Genomic DNA, 21,805 nt, shown 5'->3' with positions numbered 1-21,805 from the left:
TAATTTGTGTCATTTAGTTGTGTACAGAGAATGATGAGGGGGCATTTGTTGGCAATAGGGCTTGTTAAAATACTTTTTATGGCTGACATGGCATGGGACAGTTATCAAAAAGCCCCTTCTTTGAGAATCTCCCACCCTAAGTGGGCACATGAGCTGTGGCCACCCTATTCCTTCGCATACAGCCATAGATATGGTTCAAGCTGTTGCCATGTTTGTTGACAAGACTGCCAAGTGCCCATAGCAAGTTACCCGAATAGAAGAAGCAGGCATTGGAAATGTTGCATTAAATGGCACATGAACTCATTAATGGAGACATTGAGGCACAGCATAAGGAACACCTATCCCAACTGGATGATGATAAAAGTAGGTCCAGTGAAAGCAATTTGTTGGATCGTGCATGGTCTGGATGCAGGTGCTTGGGAATGCATGAGAGAATGTTGGTGGGCCTGACAGAATCTTTAGCTCTGGGTGTCGGAATGCCGGTAGTGAAGGTTCCAGAGTATGTCAGTTGGAGGGCACCTGCCTGGGTGACGGGAGCCCGTGGTTCATTCTGGTCATCTTAATAGATCTTGATGTAACTGGAATAAAGCTAACATATGGAACCTGACAGATATGTCCAAGGAACTTACTTTTCTACACAATTCGTATCGATTCAATGTTGCAGAAGAGGAAGATTGCAGAGGGTGTGTGCCAAGAGTGACACCAAAGGTGCGTGCTATTGAATGCAAATCGGGAATTGGAATGCACTCATAGGTGGGAGTCGGAAATATAAAGCGAATATATCGTATTTCATGACAACCACGCTAAAGAACACACCCCGCGGAAATGAAAGAGGGGTCCATTCGGCTTATTTGAGAAGGTGCGGCTACATCCGTCCAGTTATTGGCAAAGGGAATAGGATGCTGCTAAGGTTTCATAGGACGTGTAGAGTGGCCTGTCCCTGCGACCAGGACGCTCTATGAGACTAAGAGAACTGGAAACATGCCAGGCGGGGATCAGAGAGCCTAGTGCACCTCACAGAGCCCAAATCGTAGTTTCAGACAGAGGCGTTGCTGGGATGCGGGGGCCAGGAGGTTCTGGGGGGCAGCTATAGTCTTTTGGTTAGCCCCCAGATAGTAATCGGGGTGTGCTAAGTTAATAATGTCCTTACGGAAGGTGTGGCTTCATGAGGATTATAGGTCTTAAAATGTAACCCCAGCCACCTGTATTTAGCGAACTATTGATTGCATGTGGTAGATGTTGCCTGCCTCAGTCGTCTTAGCTTTGCTTCTTACCTAATGAGGCAAACATATTGGTGTAGAGTGTGCAGCGGGAGGAATGGCATTGTGGAGGCAGAACAAGTCTACAGGAGTCCTTGGGGTATGTAGATTCGGCTGATAGGGGTGCTTGAACTCCAGAGTTCATTATTTCGGGACTCTGGGCTCCTTACCGGTGGCAGAGGTCCTTCGGACATGTAAGCAGCTTCCCAGGTCCCTCTTCCCGGGACCCCGGGAGGAGACAGGCGCTGCTGAAGGAGTTCCCTTCTGTAAAACCAGAACTGATGGCTGTTCCAATGTTTTTCTTACAACTTGGGGGATTTGATTGCCATAAAAAAACTCCTTTGTGTCTGCTTCCAATAAAACATTTTTTTTTAAAAACAGGACAGCTGCATGCAGTTGTTGTGTCTCCCAATTTGACGAATCAACTTTCGGGGCACCAGTGGTCCTGGGATGAATATTGGTTTCTAAACCATCAATCAGCCCCACACCTCTAGTACACCAGAAGCAATCCAAACGGATTAGAACGCAAGTCAATTATAAACCTCCTTGTCCAATTTTGGTAACGTGGGTGGATTGGCAGGCTTATCTCTGCAAGGTCGTGGATCGTTGGTTAGTTGCAACACAGTGAAAATACAATTATTACCCAATGATAAAAGGGACTGTCCAGTCAAGGTTGTATACAAATATCTACTTTATTATTATTATTACAACAGACAGTTTTAGCACGCTACAAAATACAACCCACCATGTAAAGGGACACAGAGGACAGATAGTTTCACGAAGGAAAGGGATGCACTCTGGATACTGACAGGAGGTTAGACAGTAAAGCAATCCGTCTTAACTGTTCAAGGTTATTTGGTTTCAGCACCAAGGGAGCAAGGGGTCGTAAATGTCACTATGGACCTTGGGAGAAGGCCCAGGTGTACCTAACCACAATGTACCTGGTGCTTGAGATGTTGTTGATGCTCGCCAGCGTCCAGTTGGTTCCAGGATGCTTTGCAGCTTCAGCGACAGAGTTCAAGATGGGAGACAGCTGTGGGTATCAGGCAGCAGGCAGTTCGGCAAGTGAGGCTGGATGGACGGCTGCAGGCTGGCCTACACAGCGGCTCGGGGTCAATAATCATTGTCTCTGTGCTGGTTGGCAGATCTGGAATGCTGGTTGAGGCTTCTCGGATAGTCAGTGGTGCAGCCAGTCGCTGTTCGAGGGCTCAACTGCCTCGAAAATGTCCTTAAAAGATGGACGCTGGTTGATGCTTGTTGTAGCACTCCTCCTACTTTCTTTGCAGGACTTGTGTTGTCCTTTAAGTGGACAGCCCAAAGCTGAGGAGAGTGTCTGCAGGCAACAGCCTTATCCTTTGTTCAGAGACTCTCTGGCACTTCCCACCTAGGAAGCTAGCTGGTAGAACATAGCAGGGCACGCTGTGTGCTGGCTGGGTGCTGGTTCCGAAGCTGCTGGATCATCCTCTGAGTCTGATTCTCCCTTTGTACCCTGGGAGATGTTTAGGGGAGGGATCTTGCTTCCCTCTTGAAAATCCTGCCCTTCCTTCACTGGCAGAAGCTGTAAGGTAGACTTTACCTTCAGCCAGGGTCCAGTGCAGAGTTCTTCTTTCCTGCTTCTGGTGAAGCCTTCAGATTATCTTTTAAGTGAGGGGCTCGGCCCTCTTTTAAAGCCAAATTGGCCCCAGTGATTAGTGCAGGCTAAGCCTACTTTAAGGAACCAATCTGGGGTCCCCACCAACAATCTTCTGTTATGCGTGAGGTCCAGACCAGAGTGCTTTGCAACAGGAAAGGTAAGAGGTGACAACATGTGCTCCTAAATCCCATCCATCTTCCTGTCTGTTGTAGATCAAAGTGTCTCTCTGGTTAACTGAGCCCTCTTTGGCTCTTGATCTAACAGTTGTCCCAGACATGGCATTTACTGTCCTTCGTACAGAGGGTTGGTAGCTAGCTTCAAGGTGACACATTGAATATCAAAGAGTTGTTCGGTTTCCTGCCCATTGTTAAGTTGTGTGACCAGGCCTATTATCAGGCCTGCTTCAATTAACTCTCATCAGTATGCTCCGCCACCACACAGAACGTAGTCAAGAGGTCCATGGAGCCGTTGATATTTAATTAGGATGGCCATAGGAGGAGGAAGGTGTTACCCCTCTCCTCTTGATGTTTTTGTGCACCCCTCGCTGTCACCTGTCAAATAAATGTGACCGGGAAGACTCCGCCTGTAGGCTGTGTCCCCCAGAGTACACTGGACTATGTGTTTGTTGTGCGGTGAGCATTAGAAAATGTGTGCGGCTTAGCCCCACATATTTTCGGAGGTTGAACTCCCATCATTCCATTTTCTAAAAAAACCTTCAAAAAGTCCAGGCGAGCGCACCCTCCCTGTGCGGATGGTCGAATCGCTCACACCCAAACCATAATTTGGATGATTAGGGCTTGATACTTGTTTTATTTTCTGAGTATACTGGTTCTAGTGTTGGGAACCATGAAGGTCCTTTGTCCTATAAGATTCACTTAGTCCCTGGATGGAAAGGGGCTAGTATCTGTGTGATTTTAGCCAGAAGCCGGAAGAGAAACAGGTCAGAGGCAATGTGTATTTTTGACTCAACAGACCTTTATGTTGCTAGGGCTTGCAGTATTTGACTATGTGAACCAAGCTTTCAAAAATGGCATCTGTATTCCTTGTGTGAAAGCCCATGGAATCGCGTTTTATACATCTTTACAGTTTAGACTGAAGTCTTCTAAGTCTGAGTCAATCTGCATAATATTGCTATGATTTGTATGGTTACCATGGTTACACATGCAACAGTGAATTGCAAATCAACACCTGCTGAGGGTGTGTGACTGAAGACGATTTACATATGTCTGGGTCAAAGAGATACTTTTGTGTGGCTCTGCTCTAGTGTGGTTTGTCCCCTCTTTCCATAATGAGCCCCCCAGCACCTACAATGATGGCAATTCACTTCAGCGTTCGTGAAAGCCATTTAAAAATGGCCGACAACTCCGCCACAAACACACTGAGCCCCCAGAAGAGTTCTGACCCGCACAACAACCTCCAGCAGCATGATCGGCTGCCGGTGGAACAAATGGAATCAGTGGCAACAAGCCGGCAGGTGCAGCCGGTCCGCACCAAAGGGCCGCACATAAGGGACATGCCACCTGTCTTGGCCTGTCCGGGCCGGATCAGAATGTGGGAGGCTATCCATGCCGCAAATGTACATCCCGAGCATCCAGAGACGGATCGCGAAAGCAGATTGCCGGAGTCCAAGTCTTGGCTGCCTGCCAAGGTAAAGCGAGTCATTGTTAAGTGCACCTCGCCTCCCCCTGCCCATGGGTTACATGCAGTATCCCTCTTTGGGGAATTGGGCGCTTGGTAATCCTTCCGCCCCCAACCTGGTTCCTCCCTCCCCTTTGCTCTGCCTCCACTATGGCCCTGCCCTGCCTCAACCCAGCTGAGCCCCCATCCCTGCACGCACACTATCATAAGCTACAGCCCGCAAGGGAAATGAACAACAGTTCGAAGTGTACGAAAAGAAGCAGTGGAACTATTCTCTGCTGGCCTGCACCCACTCCTCACAAACCCCATCGTCGCACCCCCTCAGACACACAATCCCAATCCCCAAAGAAACACACCTGCTGTTTATGGGAATGTTCAGTGCAGTGCACTGAAGTGCAAGCTTCAACTTCTTCCTACGCTTTTATTTTAAAACAAAACCATTCCAGAAAGGCTTGTTTTTAAAATAAAAGTATAGGAACAGTGAAACTTAAAAATAAAAAGTATAGGAGCACCGCTCCCGACCGCTCCCGCCCACTTCGACATCTGCCTGTAACTCCCGCTCCCTCCCTAAGGCGGATTGCCTCTCTCTAGCACCCACCGCAGCCGCCAGACTGCCCATCAGAGTGCACCCTACTTACACTCAGCCTCCCTACCACCCCAAACCTGCACACCCTCAGACAACCGGGCTGCTCCCCAGACCCACCTGACTCCTACCCTCCCTCAAGTCCTCAAGCAATTGCGTCAGCATAGTGACAAAATCCCACAATAGCACCACAACCTCATCTAGCTCACACTCTAACACGCCCACCTCCCTAACTCTAGCAGACCGGACCCACCAGCACCACATTACCAACCAGGGCATCCACCTTATGGACAGCAAAACATGGCCACAAAAGACTTCCACAAGGAACATCCGCCTAGGAGAATGTTGCCTTGCTACCCCAACCACTTGCTGCCCTAGCCATACCACCCACCCACCTAATACCCCACTAAGGAACTCCTGTCTAAGGGATTGTACCACCATCGCCTACACTAAACAGAATGTCAGTGAGAAGACTGCATCCATCAATACAAACAAATCTATTCCCTCCCTCCCATTACAATGTGCACTAATTAATGCACGCTCCATCCTGGCACATGCAACGGATATCCATGACCTCATCACCACTCACAACTTAGACATCCTAGCTAATGAAACTTGGCTACATGCAGCCTCCGACCCTGTCCTATCTATCGCCCTGCCACCAGGTTATACTATCTACCACGCAGACAGGTTAAATGCGAAAGGAGGGGGAGCGGCTTTGGTCGCTAAGGATACCTTGCCTATTAGACAAATAAGCTCCTTTCTTCCAAACAATAGTGGCATACTATCTATGAAACTCAGACTATCCGACTCAACCTCCATCACTCTTCACACCATATACCGCCCCCATGCCCTTCCCTGACCTTCGAAGAGAACCTCCTTCACTGTCTGAGTGCTCACATCACATTGTCATCCGAAACAATACTCATGGGAGACCTCAATCTTCGCTTGAATGACCCTGATGACTTAGCAGCCCTATCACTGGCTAACTCACTCACCTCCCTCGGCTTCCAACACTGTGTCAACACCCCCACCCACAATAAAGGAAGGACTCTCGACTGGTTCGCTCACTTCAATCCCAGGTTTCTTTCCTCTCTAATTACCCTTGCCCCTTGTCAGACAACAACATTGTGCAATTTTGCATCTCGCCATCACCCAATCACCACCCACTCTCACCCCACCGCTCCAGAAATCTCACAACAGAACGCCTAGCCCCCGTGCTGTGCTCACTTCTTCCCAGTCCCCCTTTCCCCAACGACCCAACCACACTTGCCAACCTCTACAAGGAAACACTAACTACAGCCATAAATACTATAGACCCTGAAAACTCTGTACACCTAAACCATCCACACATAGAAACTCCTGGTTTACCCCTGAACTCAAAACAATTCGCACCAGCAAATGGGTTGCAGAAGCCCATTGGAGGGAATCTCCATCGGAGGCTAGTAAACTGTGATATACTACATCCGCTAATCTATACACAAAACACATCATCATCGTTGCCAAATGTTCTACATACAATGCCCACATTACAAAGGCCAACTCCAGTGCTCGTGAGATATTCATAATTCTTAAAGAATTAGGAACTCATCCCGCCCACCACCTTAACTAAATGTGCCACATGGTGCGCTGATATCCAAAATGGCATGCTACTAAAATTGAAACCCTGCAAAAGAAAATGGACACCAAACAAGCCTTGATCAACCTTCTTGAATAAAGCCCTACACCTACTAATATCCACCAAGCCTGTCCTTTGTTTCCTTTCACTAATGTCTCTGAAGTTGAAGTTAAAGCCATCATCAAAGGCCTCGAGCCTTCTCACTGCAAAGGCGACATCTGTCCTGCAAGCCACATAAAAGTTTGCTCAGACTCCCTCACCCCCCTCATTACTGCGTTTATCAACGCATCCTTCTCCACTAGACAAGTCCCCACCAGCCACAAAAAAGATTGGGTCCTCCCTCTTATCAAAATACCTACACTGGATCCAGCAATGCCCACTAACTACTGCCCAATCTCAATGGTCCCATTTCTACTCAAAATCCTTGACAGAGCAGCCTACATACAAATTCAACGACACCTTGAAACCTGCGCCAATGGGGCTTTTGCCCAGGCCATGGGACCGAAAAGGCCCCAATCGACCTCAAAGTCCAAATCGATGAAATAAGGGATGAAGGTAAGCCTGCCTTGCTTCTTCTCCTAGACCTCTCAGCTGTGTTTGACCTAGTCGACGACGCAATCCTAGCTCAGCACCTATCTACCTCTGCCAACTTCTCGCCAGAGGCATCAGTCTGGATATCCTCCTTTCCAGGAAACAGGTCCATTAGAGTATTTGCAGAAAATGCCATCCCACCACCAGCTCTTATCTTCCGCCGGGGTCCCGCGAGGATCTTGTGTGTCACCCACCTTATACAACATATTCACGAAAACCACTTTTCACTCTACTCGACTCCATTGGCATATCCTACACAAATGATGCGAAAGGCATGCAGATTTTACTCCCCCTCTTTGGAAATTACCAAGAAGATTCCGCCTCTCTCAACTCGGTATACTTGACAATCCAATCTTGGATGGCCATGCACTGACTATGCCTTAATGATGAGAAGACTGAGATTCTCATAGTCGGACCCCCCTCAGTAATCAAAACACGATGCCCCCAATACTCATTCAACATGCTAAAGTAACTATCCCTGTCTCCCCCGTAATGAAAACACTGGGGACATACCTAGATGCGTCACTCTCGTTAACATGAGAAGTGAGTGTCATCGCCTCCCGCGCCGCCTACGCGACCAAACTTATCAATGCAGCTAGACTCTTCCTCTCCGCAGATAGTTGCATGACTATATCTCGCGCCACCACAGGATCCAGACTTGACTACTGCAATGCTCTTTTTGCAGGTACAACAGACGCCAATATCCATAAAATGCAGGTCATTCAAAATAACGCTCTTCGAGCTGCACTCAACATTCCCAAAGCTAACCACATCACTGCTGCTAGAAAACTTGCCCATTGCTCCCGATTCGTGAACAGATCTTCTTCAAGACCCTTCCCATCATGCACAGATGCCTGTCCAAAGGCCCCCCTATTTTTCCCACAAAATCACCAAAGCAAACTCGACCAGACCAACTAGAGCAGCCTACACCCACTGCATCACCCAACAAAAATTCAAGTGACAAAAAGCTGGGGGATCTAGCTTCCCAACATTTGCCGCCACAAATGGAACTCACTCCCGCCCACCCTGCGGGCCTAACAGTCCTATGGGGGCCTTCAGGAAAGCACTAAAAACTCTGCTGTTCACCTAACTCTATCTCCGTTTGCTCACCCCCACGAGGCTGGGTAACAAACAATGAGTGCCAATCAAACATTTTTACCATGCACCTGTACTGATCACCTATGCAAAATGTTGCTCTGAGTTATCCTGTGAGTTATATGTTATGGTTCCTCGTTAAGTGTAACTGGTTTATCTAACAGCGCCTTGATGCCCAAGTGCTTAGCGCGCTATACAAATGGAACACTAAATGAATGAATAAATAAGAAGGCGCTCCTAGTGTTCAACTGCATCCTACCTGGTTAGTCTATAACTGCACCCCTCTTAATGGGGCAGCAGCAAAAGAAAAGAACGAAGAAAGTGCGTTCCACGCCTTTTTCCGCATTCCGACACATTCTCATGGATTTGCTGCATGATGTGGCAACGTGACATGGAAACTCTGAACCAAAGTTTGTTCGCAGGGTTCCCCTAATATGTAGGGAATCCTGAATCTGGTCTATGGGCATCAGCATTCTGATCCCTGTAGAGTGGGCTGGTCCCTATACAATGGGCCCACTTTTCCAGTGGCACAAAAAGAAGTTGCCACCCGTAGGGATGAATGGTGTGATGAGGACTGATATATTTGTCACGCTGGCCACCATTGCTGATCTCTTCTGTGTGCGCACGGTGGAGATTACTCTGGATGTCCTGCATGCAGAGATGGATGGCATGGTGACCCGGGGGCTTCCTGGGTTGTAAAATGTAATGGGTTATTTATAGCACTGCTTAATACCCAGAGGTTTCGAAGCACGGACCCGGGGATCGAACCTGTGTTGCTCCACGTCATCTTGCTTCCAAGACAAGCGCATTGCCCCTGAACTATCCTTCCCAGGTCTTTTGCCGCTGCGTGTATTGAATCATGAGAATCTGTAAGTGGGGCTGGCCCCCGCTCTTCCACCTGGATGGATTGCCTTTTTCAGAATATGATATGATATGATAGGTTATTGCCACTGTATACCAGTACCGCTTCCCCAATCAGTCACTGTGGCACAATCCCCTAATGCACACGGATGTCCCCAGCAAGGTTGGGGGATTCAGCCCGCCCCTCGAACCTGTGTTGCTCCGTGTCGTCTTGCTTCCAAGGTGAGCACGTTGCCCCTGAGCTATCCTCCCGAGAATGAGCCCGTGGAAAGGAAAGCCAGTGATAGGGTGGGGGGAAGGAGCTTACCACTGCAGAGAGCACTGCAGGTCTTGTCATTGACATTTGTAATCTCGGCTGAGACACAAGGTGGCCTTTTACCTGTTTCGATCGGCCGTATATCGCTGCCAGCACGCTCACTTTCTTTGCTGCCTCCCACACTGCTCTGCCAACAGCCAACAGCAAGAGGGAAAAGTGGGCAGCACCTTCAAATGGGGATTCCATACCCTGTTGTGCATCTGCCAAAATATTGACCATGTCCATTCAGCAATCCTTTGAGCACCATGCGCATTGATAACTATTTTAAGATTGTTTTATGAGTTTTTTTTCAAGCAGCTCCCAATAACGTGTGTACAACATGCTAGATACGGACAGCGACCGCTTCGCTTTCGTTAAAAAGTCACTACAATCTGTTTGCATTCGCAAAATGTTTCTTTACGTTTGTGAATGAGCACAAGAATGCACGACCCTTTGTCGCCGCATGTGCTGAGGCTCAGCATTGGGGCGGCGGCCATCTTGATGAGTGGCGCAGCATATCTGCAGTTGACGGCCTAGTCAAGGCAGCCATGAGTCTTAGGGATTTCTCTCTTTCTTTTGTGTCGTGGGGTTGAGCCTTTTCAATGATAACACAGTGATACGTATAAAGTCGCTCTGAAGCGCAGCAAATATACAAAGTCTGTAGCCAGACTATTCATTCTCAAGGGTGTTGGCGCATGTAAGGTTCGTTCTCTGCTATGGAGGTGCTTTGGAATAGAAAGACTATGGGGGTCATTATGAGTTAGGCGGTAAAGGATTACCAGCACCGGTATGGAGACCGGTGCCGGTAATCCCTTACCGCCCAATTCCGAGGTCCCTTAGCGGGAACCGTAAGGAACGTGTGTTCTGACCACACGTCCCTTACTGGTCCCGCTAAGGGACCAGGGCGCTAATAACGGGCTTTCTAGTCGCGAGCCCGTTATTAGCGCCCTCCCCATTCCCATTGTGCCCTATGGGGGCTCAAATTGGAATGCAGAATGGTTTGTTCAGTGGGGACTTACCGGTCCCTCCAGGGGTTCGGAATGCACCGGTAAGTCCCTATTGAACAAGACCGGTGCCGGACACGGCATTGGAGGCAGCCCTGGCGCAAATGGCGCCATGGCTACCTCCAATCTCGGAATGAGGCCCTATTCTTAGGTGAAATCAAAATAAAAGGCGTGGCTCACTTGAAAACAGTGGAGTAACTTTGCTGAAAATGTTGGGGGGGACATGACATCGGAAGAAAAGATGCCCCAGCCAAATGAATGGGGACAAAATGGTGTGCCATGAAAGTTGGGGGGGGGACAAATACCCCTGTCACCCCTAAAATTACGCCCATGCTTGAAACGCTCTCCCTGGCCACCTTCTGCAAAACAAACTCCAAAAACTTAGTGAGCAGAAATTAAGCCAGGATTGTCTAACAAGTGGAGCCTGACACTAAAAACAAACTCCAAAAACTTAGGGAGCAGAAATTAAGCCAGGATTGTCTAACAAGTGGAGCCTGACGCTAAAGTAGTTGGGCCCAGCGCACTGACCTTAACACCTGCAAAGGCCTACACAGGGCTGCTGAGTGGACATTTACAGATTTTGGGTGGGCCTCTCCCCGCTCAGGCCCCTTCCTGCCTACGCCTGTGGGAATACACCATGCGCCACTCGTCTCCCTTTGCAGAGAATGCACTTTACAGCTAAAGACCTTTGGCATATATTTTTCTCTTGTCCTAGCAGATCTGTGTTTGCACTAAAACCAGTTACCCAAACTCATTCGCGATTGACACAGACTTCGTTTGCTTTTCCATTTAACTATATTAGTACATGGAAAATGCCGTCAAGAAGGTGTTTGCTTTTTAACAAGAGAGAGCATAGAGCCCTTTTATTTGCCACAGGATGAACAACATAAAAAAAGGACTAATTGTGTATTTGCTTTGAAGCAAATATGCAACTCTTCTGTCGCTCATATGTGGTGCTGTGTATTCACACCATCTCACCAAGAAGGCGTGTGAGCTGAATCTGAAAAGATCTGCCCATTGGTCATGCCAATCGAAATATCACTCTCACACGATTGGCACTACCCTATCCGGATCTGTGAGAGGCTTGGAATACGCAAAATGTGAAAATGTGGAGAAGTTTGGAGATGAGGTCTGTGCAGAAAAGCAAGGTGCAAGTTGAGGGTAGAAGCAGAAGCGTAGCCAGGATTGTCTAACAAGTGGGGCCTGAAGCTAATGTAGTCAGGCCCACCGCAGGGACATTAACATCTGTACATGTCCACACAGCGCTGCTGAACAAGCATTTCGAGATTTTGGGTGGGCCTTGCCCGCTCAGTCCTTACCCTGTCTACGCCTCTGGGTAGAAGTCTTCTGTTTGGTGGCGCATTCATGCCAAGCGCTGGGTTCTTGGCCGGGTAGGCAGTGTAACGGTCCTACCTGGGAAGGGTAAAATCCTGGACCGGGTCTGCACAGGCCATGCCATGGAAACGGTAGTAATAGGGATCGGCGTCGGAAGGCAAGCGGGAAGGCCTTGGTAGGTTGGAAACGGTGCTGTTCTGAAGGGAGAGTTGAACTCATGGACAGCTCTTTTCGGTCAGGGTTTTAGTTCGTTTTAGTCTCGGAGGATAGCTCAGGGGCAATAACCCACCATGTGAACAAAATGATGCCGTACAACATGGGTTCAATCCCCAGTCGAGCGTTTAGAAACCGGAGGAATCCTGCATTAAGGACGGCACAGATCACTGATAATAATAGTTAGGGTGATGCCCCTGCACGCACAGGGACTTGCTGGCCATTTCTCTGTATCGCTGATGCCATTGGAGCATAGCGAGCATCATGAACGGTTTCCAGGGCATGGTTGAGGCTTTTGCCAGGCCGAGGGTGGTGGCTCTTTCTGGGTAATGTTATTTTTTGGCAGCGTAGGGCAGCGCGGGATCCTTTCATCAATAGGGCAAAGTTCCTGGCAGAGGAAGGAGAGTGCTGTGTATGCTCTTGGTAAGAAGAGGGATGCTAAGGTCCTAATAAGGCACCCTCTACATCCTTGGTATGTCGCATCACCCGGACATGTCTCCTGGTCATAGAAACTCCCAATCCCTCGCTTTGCCTGTTGCCGTCCCTCAACCTGAACATAGATAATGTTGAAGAAATACTACACCTGCAGCAGATGCGGTTGAATGGCATTGTCCTTATTGTTAGGTTTGAGCCTCTAAGAATCCTATTCTTGACCTCACTTACTGCTTGAGTCTCACGTGAACCCTCTCATGTGTTCTTTTGAAGTCAATACGTTGGACTGTTCTTCATTCCATCAATACATGATTTTCAGTTCTCTTTGATTGTTGTAAGGTATTGAATTGGATATTATTGAATATCAACATTTGTAGGTTTAAAGTGCCAATACAATATGATGATGAAAAATAATGTATACCCACAGTGAAGAGGTAGGCATTGAACCTTTGTAGGCAAGGCTAATCTCAGGGGTGGAAGTCCTTGGGCAAGTTGGCATTCTTCCTTTAATGGCGAAGAATGAAATGGTCTTTTTATAACATGTCTGAGGACCTTGTCAAGGTATTCAAGTACTCATATGGTACCCGTTTCAAGGACGGGACTCATTTTTAAGAACCTGCGAGCAGCCACAAGTTTACATTAGTGGACCTATAAGACTAAAAGATTAAATGTTGAAAGAGGAAGGTGTTGATTAAGTTGTCCAATAGGTGATAGTCAGACATGAAATGACATTTGGCAGGTAGAAAGGTTGATCAGTAGAGATGATCAGTGCTTTGTGCTTTATATATAATATTTCATGAAGGGACTGTGGTTCTACAGCAGGGTGACCGATAGATCCCCAAAGGGGGTGGGACTGAGATGTTATAGGCATGGAACCAACAGTTGCCAGTCTGCATCGAAGATAAAGTACGAGAGGAAGGAACAATGTTTAGGGAGACTAGCCTTGAGCGGTGAAGAAAGTGCTGATCCTTTCTGGACAGGGTAATACTTCTAAGCAGGGTGAGGGTGGTGATGTCTGTGAGGAATCGACCATCCGCACGGAAATTGAATGATGGGAGATCAACCCCGGAAAATGTGTGGGGCTAATCCACATACATTTTCCTATGCTCACCGGACAACAAACACATAGATCTGTGTACTCTGGGTGGACACAACCTACAGGTTCCGCCCCCGGCACCCTATGTCCTATTTATATGGAATGTGACAGTCAGGAGTACAGGAAGGCATCTCAAGAGGAGGAGGGCAAAACCTTCCTCTGGCCATGGGCAGCCTAATTAACTATCAAAGGCTCCATGGACTCGCCCTGCCAATTCTCAGTCTTGCTGGCGACAGCACATACTGATGAGAGTTAATTGAAGCAGGACCACAAGAGGCCTAGTTGCACAGCTAACAAAGGACAGGAAACCCAACTCCTTTTTGATATGCATCTATGTCAACCTGACATCAGCTCCCCCCACTTAGTATCAAGGATAGTGAAATGTCATGTGGAGGACAACTGTTTACAGTCGTCATTACTGCAGGTGAACCCCATTCAGAAGATATGAGAATGTGGTTTGGCGGTGACCACGAGTCTCGTCTGGACCACCACTTAAAGGGAAACCTGCTGCTTTAATCAGGAACCACATAGAGCTCAATTAACCAGATAGACCCTTTGATGCACAACAGACAGGAAGATGAGTGGGACTTAGTAGTACATGTTTTCACCCCTTTACCTTTCCTGTTGCAAAGCACTCTGGTTATGACCTCACACGTAACAGAAGATTGTTGATGGGGGCCCAGGATTGGTTCATTAAGGTAGGCTTAGCCTACACCAATCACTGGGGGCCAGTTGACTTTAAAAGAGGTTTGAGTACCTCTTTATGCCAGATCATCTGAAGACTTTGCAAGGAATAACAAGAAGGATTCATTTGTACCCTGGCTGAAGGTACAGTCTGCCTTACAGCTTCCACCAGAGAAGGAAGGCCAGGATTTCCAAGAGAGAAGCAAGATCCCCCCTAAAAATCCCCCAGGGAACAGAGGGAGATACTGAATACAGAGGACCCTGAAGCAACTCCAGAACCGGTACCCAGCCAGCACACAGCATGCCCTGCTAGGCTCTGCAAACAAGCTCCATAGGTGGGAAGTGTCAGAGAGTCTCTGAACCGAAAGAATGACAAGGCAGTCTTCTGCAACACTCTCCTCAGCTTTGGGCCATACGCCTTAAAGGACGACACAAGCCCAGCAAAGATGCTAGGAGGTATGTAACGACAAGCATCAACCAATGTCCGCCTTAAAGGACATTTATGAGACATTCGCGCCCCTCGAGCTGCAACCGACTGCCCCTCTGACTGTTGTCATGCTGCAGTCGCTAACGCCGTCCGAGATCCCTCGAGCAGTGCTTCAGAACTGCCAACCAGCACCAGGGGTCGAAGTGTATGAAAAGAAGTAGTAGAACTATGTTCCCTTCTGGCCTGCACAAACTCCCCGCAACCCCCATCACCACGTCCCCTCCCACACACAATACACACCCCAAAACACTTGCATCTGCTGTTTAAGGGAATGTTCACTGCATCAACTTCTTCCTACACATTTATTTTAAAACGAAACCACTCCGGAAAGTTTTCTTTTTAAAATAAAAGTATAGGAGCTGTAAAAGGTCATTTTAAAAAGTAGAGGAGCACCGCTCCTGACCACTCCCGCCCACTTCGACCACTGACCAGCACTGAAACAATGATTCCTGACCCTGAGCCGCTGTCTAGGCCAGCCTGCAGCCGTCCAGCCAGCCTCGCTCGCTGAACTGCTTGCTGCCTGATACCCGCAGCTGTCTCCCATCTTGAACTCTGTTGCAGAAGCTGCAAAGCACCCTGAAACTGACTGGACCCTTTCGGGCACCCAGAACCTCAACAAGCACAATCTACATTATGGTTTGGTCCCCCTGGTCCTTCTCCGAAGGCCCCTAGTGACATTTTACGACCCATTGCTACCTTTGTGCTGAAACCAAGTATCCTTGAACTAATGCGATTGATTACTTTACCGACTATCCTCCTGTCAGTAACCATAGTGCATCCCTTTTCCTTCTTAAAACTGTCTGTGCTCTGCAACCCTTTACACCTTTACAGGGGGCGTTGTATTTTGTAGTGTTCTAGAACCGTCTGTTGTGATAATAATAAAGTCGATATTTTTGTACAACCTTGAATGGACAGTCCCTTATATCATTGGGTAATAATTGTATTTTCGCTGTGTTGCAACTAAGCAACGATCCACGACCATGTGGAAATAAGCCTGCCGTTCCGTCCACATTACCAAACATTTGACAAGAAAGTTTTTAATTTGTTTGTGTTTCTAATCTGTTCGGAACCCTTCTGGTGTGTTAGAGGTGTGGGGCTGATTGATAGTTTAGAAACCAATATTTATCCCTGGACCCCTGGTGGCCTGGAAGTTGACTCGTCACATGTGCATTTATCGATGCAGTGGAAGATCTGAGTGGTCTGATGGTGAGGCTGTTCCTTTCTGGTCAGCGTGGATGTAAAGCTCGGTGAGGGTAGTGAGATTGATTTTCTGGACTGGGTAGAAATTTCAAGGGAGGGAAGTTTGTGGGGTTACTTTTTGGTGGAAATTCTAAGTGGGGTGGGATCTGTATGTTCCTGTTTGGAGATTGAGGAAGTTCTATGCAGACTTACAGTGGCGATCTTCTTCTCTGGATATTGTAGGATTCTGAGCAAAGTCAAATGGAAGATATTTCTCTTGGGGCAGGATGAAGCACAATTTGCATATGGCCTTTCCCCTTCTCCAATGGCATGACGGCCTCAGAAATAATTGTTTCTCAGAGGTCTGCAACCTTTGACTCTCCAAATGTTTTGAACCACAACTCCCATCATCCCATGCCATCTTAATCAATAGTAAGTTAGCATGTGAATTGTAGCCCAAGAAATCTGGAGAGCCAAAGGCTGCAGTCCCCTAGCGTTGCTCAGAGCAGTCCCTTTAGTTGCGATTTATCCAGGGCCTTCCACCCATCACTCTTTAGAATTGTGGATATTTCTTTCAGGACATGGCAGCTGTCCCCAGTGGGTAGACATCTTTCCCTCTTGCCATGTTAAAGAACAAAGTCTAGTGGATCGCTTCCACTTTTGAAAAGAGTCAGAGTACTTGACCAATCAGGGAGGGTGATGTTCCTTTCTGATTAGGATACACTTTGCCCCCAAACCAAGGAGTCGCCCATTCCCCACGGTTTGGGAAGGTTGCCCTCTAGATAGGATGTACCGGAAGCGCCCCAGACACAGAGCATTCTCTTCTGCACAGCATCCGAGAGCTCAAGCACTGGTCCAAGCAGGACTGTGGATCCTGCACACCATTTATCCTTTCTTTACCAGTTCTTGCTTTTCTGAGGCTGACGAGGTGCAGGGTTTGTTGTTCAGAATTCCACCTCTTTTGGGAGAACTTAAACCCTTTCCACCCCACAGCCCATCATTTCTGATCAGTCACTCCCCGCAACCCCGCTGCTCCTTTGATCAGAGAAGGCTTTGCACGTGCAAGCTCTCCCAGGTGGTGCTGCGATCCCTGTCTCCTGAAGATTCCCTGCTAATATATGAGCTGTCGATTGGGTTCCTAGCACTTCGCGCTTGTGACTGGAAGTGGGACCTACACAGGGTATTATTAGCAAGCCTGCCCAGGTGTTCCATCTATTTTTAAAGGTTCTAATGCCTTTACTACCAGAGAGCGGGAGGCTGGCCAATCCTTGAAGACTCCTTTCCCTCTGTCTAGTCTCCTTCCTCCATATTTTCGCCCTGCCTTGTTATTTTCTCAGCAGCAGTATCATCATGGCATAGAACACGGGAATTCATCCCATTCCCCGGACTATCTGCGATAGAGGGATATAGCCATTTGACCCCGAGCACCTACAATGGGGCAATGGGTTGAAATGGGAAACGAGCTCACATCTCCAGGCTCCAACACAGCACCCTGGCGAATAAGAGCACCTTGACCAATCAGAGCACTCTGACCAATCAGAGCACCCTGCCCAATCAGAGCACCCTGACCAATCAGAGCACCTTGACCAATCAGAGCACCCTGCCCAATCAGCAGCCTCTGCCCAACACTAGGACTCCATGACTGCTAACAGTTCAGGTTTTCTAGAGATTGAGGATGAATGTTCACGAGATAAACTTGATACATTTGGCATCATTTTATGTAAATTCATGTAACTACTATTTATGTTGCTTATCCTGAAAACCTTTCCAGTTTGCATTCCAACAAGCCGCAGCACTGGATAACCTTGCCTGGAGCTAGACCCTCCTTCATAGCCCTAGGAACATTCAGCTCAAATCGGCCCCCCACCTCATCCAGTGGCTGCCTCTACCTCAGCACCTCATACTTGTATAGAAGAGAAGATCCTTATCTAGGTTGAGGCCATACCATGGGGCGGAGACCTACTGAGCACCTCAGGGCCATGCACCCGGATGGAAGACCAGAACCATAGTTAGTTGGGCGACATACCAAAGGGCAGAGATCTATTGAGTACCTTCCCACCTCATACCCAGATAGAAGAAAATGCGTTACCAGTGTAGATTTTATTGCCGTCAACTTATAATGGCCCTGCAAATCTGAATTCCCCAAGAGCAAGACTAAAGGGTCAATTTCTAGTTCAAATCCACATATTTCCCTGATTTGTGCAGTTACTTCCCGCCAAAAACCTTGGATTTGATGACAACTCCACCACATGTGAAAGAAGGAGCCCGGAGATGTCTCACACCTCCAGCACTGGGGGGAGAGTGCAGGGTTCATTCGAGGCAATCACTCTGGGGTGAGGTACCAGCATCACAGCAGCTTAAAGCTGTTTTCCCAAAGCTGCTCGGCCTGGGACGTCTTGCATGCCTTCGTCCAGATATTGTACCAAGCCAGGTCATCTGCAGGCCTCCCTAAGGAGGGGTGTGGGGGTTTACACCTAGTCAAATTCAATACCCTATAAAGTGATGCAAGCCTGGCCACCGGGGGTCCCCTTAAATAGGTCCTGAAAGTAGGTTGTTTCCCGCCTCCCTTGTGCTGCTACGTTTGTCTGGGCCACACAGTGTCGGAGCTGCAAATACTCAAATCTATCCACTTCTTCAACCATGTAGGCCTGTCTGCACTGTTCAAATGTGAGGGGGTGGTTATCCCGATATAACTGGCCCAGTCGATATAGCCCTCCCTCCACCGTGTAAACCGCCCACGTCTGTCCCTGGAGGGAACTTCGTGGTATTCCAGAGATCCATCGTAGGTGAGGAGAAGGTGGTGGTGGTGGCTTATTTGTGCGCCGTTTTATCCCAGTACTCCAATGGGGTCTTCTACACCGGAAGACCACGCTCAACCAATTTCCGCGTCCTCAGGGAGCGCCAGCACCAATGATCTAGGGAGGTTCCCAAGGTGTCTTGCTTGATGGCTATGCAATGTTTTGGAATTTGTGTGTTCGCCTGGCTGTCCAGGATGGGTGCCAATTGGGCTGCATACAGGTAACTTTCAATGTCGGGGACCACCAAACCCCACTGCGCCCTTGGCTGCCATTAATGTGTGCCTAGCCGCCCTCTGTGATTTCTTGGACCAAATAAATTTAAATATGTGCGTCTGCAAGTTTTTCAGCACCGTCCTGGGGATCCAGATCGGGAGAGCCTGGAATTCATATAGTAGACGGGGTAACAGGGTCTTCTTGACTGCCATTATTCTCCCCAGCCAGGACATTTCTGAATCCTCCCACCGTGTCAGATCTTGCTTGGCCTTAGCAAAAAGATGGGGAATATTGGCAGCATATAGATCATTGTAACGCACTGTTAAGTGTACCCCCAAAGATTTCACGGACCACAAAGCCCATGAGAAGGGGAAAGTTGACCTTAAATGCCTCACACCCTCCTGTGATTGCGATATATTAATTATTGTAGATTTTGTGTAGTGAATTTTAAAGCCTGAGACCTTATGAAATCTTTCAAGCAACGATACAATATGGTGAAATGTATCCCTAGAATCTAGCCAATAAAAAAGGAGGTTGTCTGCATATAGCACCAGTTTGTATTGGCCGCCCTCTATGTCTAGCCCTCAGATATCCCCCGATGATCGCACCAGACAGACCAGTGGCTCCATAGACAGGGCAAACAGGAGTGGAGACAATTGGCACTCTTGATGAGTACCCCTGTGTAGACTGAATGGGTCTAAAAGGACTCCGTCCTCTTTGATCCTGGTGGACAGGAGCACAGAATTGGCGAGCAGCAACCTGAGAAATCTAGGGCCGAATCCAAACCCTTACAAAACTCTGGCCAAATTTGTCCAGGCAAAGCAATCAAATGCTTTCTCAACGACGATCGGAAGCAGAGCCATTGCGCGTTTCTGCTTCAGTGGCAAGGTATTGTGCCCCGTATATTAGTGAACACTTAGTGTCTGGGAACAAACCCTGTCTGATCCACCGTCACCAGCCGAGGCAATATTGCAGCTAACTGCATGGCTAAGATCTTGGTGTATATTCAGGTATCATAACTAAGAACTGCAGTCAGTTGAAATGAGGAGCAAAAGGCGGGGTCTTTATCAGGCTTAGCAATTAGCGTTTGTGTGGATTCTCCCGTTGTCAGCATATAAAACCTGTCTCAACAAAAGAATTAAAGAGCTCTGCCATTCGAGGAAAGAGTTCCCCAGAGAATTGTTTTTAAAAAGGGCTGTGAACCCAGCTGTTCTTATGGACTTGGAGTTTGTAAGCTAAACTCTCCGATGCCTTTTTAGATGTACTATAATAGAAGTGTTTTGTTTGAAGCAGCTTGTGGGAAATATCATCGGCCATAATGCCTATAATTCCGCCCTAGTCACCTGGAGTTGACTATAAACCCTTCTGGCCCTGTACCGAACCTTCTCTTCAACTCGAGCTTGTTGGGCTGTGAGGATCTTTTTCCATGCCTAAGCTATGCTAATCAACTTCCCCATAAAGGTAAGTTTAAGGGCTTCCCATACTCCTGATACAGAGACCTCTCCCTTGAGGTTCTCTTAAAAATACTGCGTGATCCTGTCTGAAATGGTATTGCATACAGTCCGATCAGCCAGCAGTGAGTCGTTCAATTTCCATGCTGTGGCCTTCCTACCCGGCAGACCAGCACTATCTCTACGGTGGACGAGGTGATCGCAGAGAGTAAGAGCTGAGAAACCAGGAAAAATTCAATACTAGACTTGGGGCAGTGGTCATGCAAGAAATGTGAGAAGTCTTGGTGGTGGGTGGGTAGGTGTCTCCAAACGTCAACCAGATGCATGTCAACTATGGCCTGTTTAAGGGAAATTGATTTGGTGGCGTCCGACGGGGCCTCTGAACGAGAATTATCATTCCTCCCATCTAAAACAACATTAAAATCCCCATCTACCACCAGTTGTCCTTGTTGGGAGTGTGCTAGACGCGGGAATATTTTAAAAAAATGTTATAAATTAAATTAAATTTATGGTCTAATCCGCACTCATTTTCCTATGCTGAATGCAAGACAAACACCTAGACCTGTGTACTCTGGGTGGACACAGACTATAGGCACGGTCCCCCCAGTCATATTTAGTCAGTAGTACACCATGTCATCTCAGAAGGGGAGGGACAAACCTCCCCCTGCCGTGAGCAGCCTAATTGACTAACAAAGGCTCCAGGGATCTGGTGCCAGCATTCACATACTAAACATAGTTTAATTCAAATAGTCATGCAATCAGCCTGGCTGCTGAGGCTAACAAAAGACACAGGAAACCCCCAACACCCTTTCATATGCACTGTGTCAACCTGATGCCAGCTCCCACCTTCAGTATCGATTGACAGGGAAATGTCATGTCTGGGACTGTGTGTTTACAGTAGTCATCTCCGTAGGCAGACCCCATTAAGAAGGTAGGAGTATGGTGTTTGACGGAAACAGAAAGTCTGGTCTCGCTGTTGCTTCAAGGGAGACCTGCTGCTTTAATCAGGAACCACAGAGAGCTCCATTAACCAGAGAAAACCTTTGATCCACAACAGACTGAAAGATGGGACTTAGTATTAGATGTTTTCACGCCTTTACCTTTTCTGTTGCAAAGCACTCTGGCTATGACCTCACTCATACAGCAGATTGTTGGTGGGGACCCAGGATTGGTTCATTAAGATAGGCTTAGCCTACACTAATCACTGTGGCCCATTTGGCTTTAAAAGAGGGCTGACACCCTCTTTTGGCAGATCATTTGAAGACTTTGCAAGGAGTAGCAAGAGGAACTCGTCATTGGACCCTGGCTGAAGGTAGTCTGCTTTACGTATTCCGCACGTG

General features: G+C 47.9%; 1 protein-coding gene across 2 annotated transcripts in view; it reads left to right on the top strand.

Annotated features, from left to right (window-relative positions):
* ANKRD13B (ankyrin repeat domain 13B) overlaps positions 1-21,805 on the top strand; it is a 598,589-nt gene that overhangs the window by 248,008 nt on the left and 328,776 nt on the right. The gene's annotated exons all lie outside the window — the stretch shown is intronic.

This window comes from Ambystoma mexicanum, chromosome 9 (genome assembly GCF_040938575.1).
Source record: "Ambystoma mexicanum isolate Mex_15411 chromosome 9, UKY_AmexF1_1, whole genome shotgun sequence".
NCBI lineage: Eukaryota > Metazoa > Chordata > Amphibia > Caudata > Ambystomatidae > Ambystoma > Ambystoma mexicanum.
Note: the sequence above shows the minus strand (reverse complement) of the source record. Positions and strands in the feature narration are given on the sequence as shown.